General features: G+C 47.4%; 1 long non-coding RNA gene across 1 annotated transcript; it reads right to left on the bottom strand.

Moving 5' to 3' along the window:
* Window positions 1-1,736: 1,736 nt before the first annotated feature.
* Window positions 1,737-3,071, bottom strand: LOC143839001 (uncharacterized). The gene is made up of 3 exons (XR_013231513.1): window positions 2,972-3,071; window positions 2,249-2,295; window positions 1,737-1,826 (listed from the first exon to the last, which is right to left on the bottom strand). It is a non-coding gene; the product is annotated as an uncharacterized LOC143839001 (long non-coding RNA).
* Between the last annotated feature and the right edge of the window lie 3,970 nt (window positions 3,072-7,041).

Raw genomic sequence — 7,041 nt, 5'->3', positions numbered from 1 at the left:
CCTGAACCTGCCCCCTTCTGCCCAGTCACAGGGCCTCCATCTTGGAGGGGTTGAGTTTCAGGCAACTCTGCCTCAGCCAACCTTTTAGTTCCACCAACCATCCTGCATCAGAGGGACCTGAGGTACCCCCGAGCTCAAAAAGATTGGGCATTCCTGGTTTAGAGGGTTGGAGTGGGATCTAGTTGACCTTGATGGAACAATCCCCACACTATGGAGCTGGTATGCATCTTTCGTCCATTCTGTCTAACCAGGATCATAAACTCAGGAAGTGAAAACTACACACTCCACCTTGAGCTCTTCTGACATCCAGCAGGACTTAAAAGTGCACCCAATGGGGTTGCCTCAAAGTACTTCTCTAATTTACTCTTCTACAGCACCATCTCCCATTCCTCCCTTTCCCCTTACCTCCGAGGGCTGAATCGTTTCCTCCTCCTCGGTCTCGTCGGGGAACAGATTCTGTGGGAAAGGAGAAGAGAAGGAGCAAGAGGGACAAAGGAGCCCAGGTGATCGCAGAGATGCCAGCTTTGGGTTGGGAAATGCCTGGAGACATTGGGGGTGGAGCTGGGGCGGGATTTGGAGTGGGGAGGGACCTCAGGGGAGTAGAACTCCACACCCTTCAAAGCAGCCATACTACTACTACTACTACTACTACTACTACTACTACTACTACTACTATTATTATTATTATTATTATTGATTTCCCATCACTCCTAGAAATGGCTCATGGCGGGATACATTAATTCCATCATAAAAACCTCATAAAACCCCATTAAAATACCCTAGGTAGGACATAAAAATATCATACACAGATATAGACGATCACCCAAAATTACAGTGGTGTAAAACAACTAGTCCCCCTCCCCCAAATTAATAACTAGAGTGAGCAGGGAAAAGGGGGCACAGTTGACATAAGGCCATCAATTAACACCACTCCCCCCTAACATGGCTTAACACGGGGGGCCCAATAAGGTCTTTCTCATTGTCTTGCTGGGCCTCAACCAAAGACCTGGTGGAAGAGCTCCATTTTGCAGGCCCTTGGGAACGCCAAAAGCTCCCACAGGGCCCAGAGCTCCTCTGGGAGCTCATTCCAACAAGTAAGGACCAGGACTGAAAAGGCCCTGATCCTGGTTGGGGCCAGGCACACTTCTCTGGGGCCTGGAACGCCGAACAAGTTGGTACCCGCAGAGTGTATAGGGCATAAAGCTCTGTGGGGGGCATTGGGCGATTCGCGGACCCTCAGGTATGGGGGTCCCAGAATTCGTAAGGCCTTTTTTTTTAGGGGAACTGATCTCTGTAAGCTGTAGATGAGCTACAATTCCAAGGGATTCCCAGGTCTGACCTGGGGATGGGCATCCCAACGTGATCAGGTTACCCGAATCCAGCAGCATACCAAAAATGCCTTCTGATTAACCCCAGGTTATGACCCAATTCCCTAATTCTAAAAGAGTTCTGCAGGGCCTGCAAAATGGATCTCCTCCACCAGCCATTTGGTTGAGGTCGACCAAAACTAAATAATAGCTTCTGGGCTCTGAACCTCCCTGCCTTGAACCCATGCGATGGATCAGAACAACCATGGGCCTTGTAGATGGTTCACCAGGTTGAATGTTATTTTCTCTGTTTATGGTTGTTATTACTGTTACTTTTTGTTCCTTATAAAAAGTGGGTTTGATGTACGTTCTACTTGAACTGCCCTGAGCCTAAGGATAGGGCAATACACAAACGTAATAAGTAAGTACCTTGCACAAAGCCGCCTTCCATTGGGCGTAGTCATTTGATGGCGTCTCCGGGCACTCATCGGTGTTTTGGGCCTCCTGGGCTGGTGTGGACTGTAGGAAGGCAAGTGAGAGAACATCGCTTGTCCAGAGTCACACAATGCACAGAGGTGGAAAGGATTTGGGAGGTTTTTGCTCTTCTCCTTTGGGGCCATCTTCAGATTTGATAAGGATGTTTTCCATCCTTTCACGCAAAGCATTGATGCCTATGTCAAAACATTGGGGGGGAGCTTTCTGACACCCCCTTCAAGAAGACCTCCCTCCAGATTAACAAAGGTGCCCTTGGGAGTCTGCAGGTCTTGATCAATCAATCAATTTATCCAACTCTATAAAGCCCATGGGGCGTTTATTGCCGCTTGCAGATGATTCTCCTGACTGTGATTCCTGGATTCCCCTGTCAGCAGAAGGACCATGAGGACCTCGACCACCCCAATTCCTACTCACATCAAAACCTTTTTCATGTCTCATGTACTCACCGGCTCTTCAGCAGAAACCTGCTCTTCAGGCCTTTGTTCTTCCGGACCTGTGGAAAAATTAGACCATACTGAACATCAAGTCCGTCACCACTTAAGAAGTCCTGCAAGAAGCCAAAGTGAGCCTTGTGATTGTCAGAATCCGCAAGCTCTGCAGTGTGCAAGAAGGAGCAGAGGGGGTCCTTGAAGGGGCATCGGAGGAGAGGTCTATTTAGCAGACAGATCAGGAAACTCTCTTTTGAGCATGCTTCCTCCCTGCTTGCCTCCAGAACAGCAGTTGAACGTCTGCAGACCTAAAAGTCAATTAGGTCTCTTATCTCCTCTTTCTATGCACAGTTGTTTCTGTTCATAATAAGCCCACTTTATTCCTTTAAGCAACCAGGGGTTGTGCTTCTCCTGCCTATTCAATGATCGGTCCCCTGAGCTTCACCATTCACAATCTCTGTGGAGAACCCTGTATGACCCCCCACTCCCCCGCCCCCTGTCAAGATCTCGATGATTTGACTGGGCAAGAGGAAGACCCTTTAGATCACCGCTGCAATGAAAAGAACATTCGTAGGATAGCCGAGGAAACTGGGATGGTCTGATGGGGGGATGGAGAGGGTAATCATCAGTGGGTCCCAAGAGAGAGATGAGCCCTTGCTTCTTGGAGCTGCTCACACAAGACCCCCTTGGCTCCTCCACTCAATGGATGGTCCTTCCTCCTATAAATTCACACCTACTTACCTGTCACCTCTTCAGTTCGGCGCGATATTATGGTCTTCGCCACTTGTATTGCGAAAATGATTACACTGATGAAGCCAAAAAGGCCAATCCACAGAAATTCCTGTTTGGATAGGAAATATGAAGAAGACGGAACTGTGACTCAAACCAAAGTCACCTGCAGGAAGTCCCTCTCTATTGCTTGGATCCCATCAGCCAGACATTCCTGGGAGCTCCTGACTGCCATTCCCTTCCTCAGGTCAGGAAACAGATCCCTAAACTCCTCAGTTCCTCACTGAACTCCATCACACTCCCTTCCACTACTCTCCTCTGCTTGGAGACATAGGATGGGAAGCCCCATATTCCAGTGGCTATAGCAGGCTATCTCAACCTTTTTACCTTTGAGAAACCCCTGGAACATTCTTTAGGCTTCTAGAAAGCCCAGAGGTGGTGCAATCAGGCAGAATATGGCTGGGAAACAGAGCTGTGTCCATGCCCACCTGAGGCTTCTGCCTTTCCCACCCCCATCATTGGCCATTGGGAGAGGGGGGGCAGAGTTCAGCTTGGCTATATGTTGTCAATGTATGGTTTAATTGTTTTAAAAAATATATAAAATGCTAATTAACTTCCAGGTACTACATACAAGCATATCTTTATTACGGTCATAGACCAGCAAAATCAAAACAATTTCACAGTTACAGAGATAATCTGGCTAAAACATGGTTTTACTTATAAAATAGCATTATGTTAAACACTTAGACCAGGAGTAGTCAAACTGCAGCCCTCCAGATGTCCATGGACTACAATTCCCAGGAGCCCCTGCCAGCGAATGCTGGGGGGGGGGCTCCTGGGAATTGTAGTCCATGGAAATCTGGAGGGCCGCAGTTTGACTACCCCTGACTTAGACTATGCGTCTGCTAAAATATAAATTAAAAGTAAATGGAAACATGGGTTATTGTTCTAATTGCTCTCAGGGTCAGTTAAGTTTTAGTCAACTTCCACCGCCTTTTCATGGATGCAGCACAAAACCTGGCGATGTGATGGAACAATTTGTATCTATGAGCAGCGGGGAGATATAAGATTGTCCTGAACGCCCTGGGACTCTATGTAACGATGGTGTGATAAATATGGAACAAATGTCATTATAAAACTGACAATGCAAAAGGATATGTTCCAATGTACTAAGAAAGCCCTTCCAGGACTGTCATGGGACCATGGTTGAGAAAGCCTGGGCTGAACTCTAATTTTTTCTGTATAGTTTCTTGAGTTCCATGTAAACCGCCCTGAGCCTTCAAGGAGGGCGGTATATAAATGTGATAGATAGATAGATAGATAGATAGATAGATAGATAGATAGATAGATAGATAGATAGATAGATAGATGATAGATAGATAGATAGATAGATAGATAGATAGATAGATAGATAGATAGATAGATAGATAGATAGATAGATAGATAGATAGATAGATAGATAGATAGATAGATAGCTGTGCCTCTCCAGATATCCACTGACTACAATTTCCAGGAGCCCTTGCCAGTACATGAATTGTAGTCCATGGACATGCCTGCCTTGTGCAGGGTTTTGGACTACGTGACCCTGGAGGCCCCTTCCAATTCTCTGATTCTGTGACCTCCGGAGAGCCACATTCTGACCATCCCTGCCCGAAATGCTTGGACGGTATCGCAGAAAATGCCATCCTGAATCTGCTCCGATTGGCTCTTGAGTCAGAAACCCAACAGTTTTGAGGACAAGAAGAGATGTTGGCTACTGGTGGATGGGTAGCAGATGACTGATGGCCAAGAGACAGTTTGAGGGTTGCTGCGGCTTCATTAGGTGGATCTGAATCACATCTTGCCACCCATCTCATGTTCTTCAGGCCCAGCTCAGGGCGGCAGCCCTCATGACAGCAGACTTCTACCTTCCCCTTGCCCCAGATTCCTCCCTGAAGAGGGTCCCACACCCAACCCAAGGCCACCTCCTCCTGTCCTAACTCTCCAGTTCCCACCAATCCTCCATCTCCTTCCAGAAGAGTGTCCTTTCTTACTTTTAAGATACATTTGGCACAAAATATTTCATTTCCCTCTTTTTCTCCATCCATCTTCAGTTTTGCTCCTGAACTCTTCAGCTACAGAGAGCCAAGTGAGCCCGAGGGCTGTTGGAAGCATCTTTTGCCTCCTCCGTTGCCACGGATGCCGGAACCCCGGGATAGTGACATCAGCAGAGGGGGTTCCGTGGGCACCGGCTGTCCAGGGAGGCTGATCTTGTGGACTGGGCAGGGAGGGGTCTGGAACGTGGGGCAAGAAAGCAGGGGCTGAGCTGCCTTCCCTCGTGCCCATCCGAGGAATTTGTGCCTCTTAGAGCAGGAATCTCCAGCCCTTGGGATCCTGCAGGATGCTTGGGATTCCTGACCCAATCTGGTGGGTGCAGCCATAAAATGGAGAAAAAGCCAGACAGACACAGCCAATCACATCACCAGCGGCCTATCCGAAGTCTTGTTGGGCATAACGCCTACTTGGTCCTGCCCAATTTCTGGCAATGCATGATGGGTGGCAGGAAAGGTGGGGGCACCATGTTATAGACCATGTGGACAACTTCCTATGTGTCCTTCAGTTTCGGAAAGCACTCAGTGATATTTCAGCATTCATTCCATGGTTTGTCTGTTAATACATCCCAGGCATAAGCTTTCTAGAAATACTATTTCAGCCTCCAGAAGCCAAGCCAGAAAGTAGCAGCCGCAGCAGGGCTGGAGCAGGAAACCTGGGCTGCCTCCGTCCCTCTGTCTTAAAGTCACTCTTCGGGATTTTATTGACAAAGGAGTGTCAACACCAGCTGAGATGTTCGGAGAGGCATGGGCCACGTCCTGGTTTTGATATACCTAGATATAATAAAACAAAAATCACGACAGGTTACTGTGACAATATAACATATTTGTATCTCACAACAATGTACTTTCCCCCACATTTCATCTTTAAACATTCTAGCCCTTTTTGTTGTCGAGTTATAATTGGAAAGCTGTGGCTGCACATTACTCCTTTCTTGGAAACAACCCATTTCTTCCTCTAAGGCAGTGGTTCTCAACCTTCCTAATACCGCAACCTTTTAATACAGTTCTTCATGTTGTGGTGACCCCAACCATAAAATCAGGGATTCCACAGTCAGCCAAGTACAACTTAAAATTATAAAATTAGAAACAAAAGGAGAGTCATATTAAGGCAAGATTCAAGTGGGTAGCCGTGTTGGTCTGATGAAGCACAACAAAATCAGAGACCAACAAAGATTTATTCAAGGCGTGAGCTGTCGAGTGCGGGCACTCTTCCGCAGACCTAGTCAGGCCAGTCCAGGACACCATGCTATCTGGGCCAAATTTCTGCTTAGACTCGCACTGCCTCTTCAAAGCTTGGTCAGTTTTAACCCTCCCCCCCCCCCCCCCCCCGCATTATACAGTTCCCGGATTTCTTAAAGCGCTTTTGAGTTCTTGTTAAATGCTAACTCGAGCAGAGCTCTCAGTGGTTACCCTCCTCCCCCCAGCAATGTGAAGGAAAATCATCCCATGGTGAGAACATTAATCCACGCAGTCCTTGTGATGCTCGTATTCAAGTGGATAGCCTCTAAACCTCCAGAAGAAATTCCTGGCAGTTAGAGCGGTTTCTCAATGGAACAGGCTTCCTCGGGAGGTAGTCTCTTCTCCATCTTTGGAAATTTTTAAACAGAGGCTAGATAGCTATCTGACGGAGAGACTGAATATGGGAAGGTTCAAGGGAGTGGCGGGTTACAGTGGATGAGCGATAGGATTGTGTCCTGCATAGTGCAGGGGGCTGGACTAGATGACCCAGGAGGTCCCTTCCAACTCTATTGTTCTATGATTCTAGTTTTAAGATCTTAGTTCTCCAGCCACCACATGATATCTGACAAACCTCTTGGAAAGGCAGGGCAATGATTGGTCACAGGAAACCATTTTGTTGTAATGTCTTATTTTGGTTACCTTACTCTCTTTCTCCTTCAGGACAGGCAGATTTAGACCATGGAGGGCAACTTTCCCGTGAAAAACACGGGAAACAACTGCTTCTTTCCCTGCTGTTTGTGTTGTTCCCTG

The sequence above is a fragment of the Paroedura picta genome, chromosome 5 (genome assembly GCF_049243985.1).
Source record: "Paroedura picta isolate Pp20150507F chromosome 5, Ppicta_v3.0, whole genome shotgun sequence".
NCBI lineage: Eukaryota > Metazoa > Chordata > Lepidosauria > Squamata > Gekkonidae > Paroedura > Paroedura picta.
This window is presented reverse-complemented; position numbering and strand designations above follow the sequence as displayed.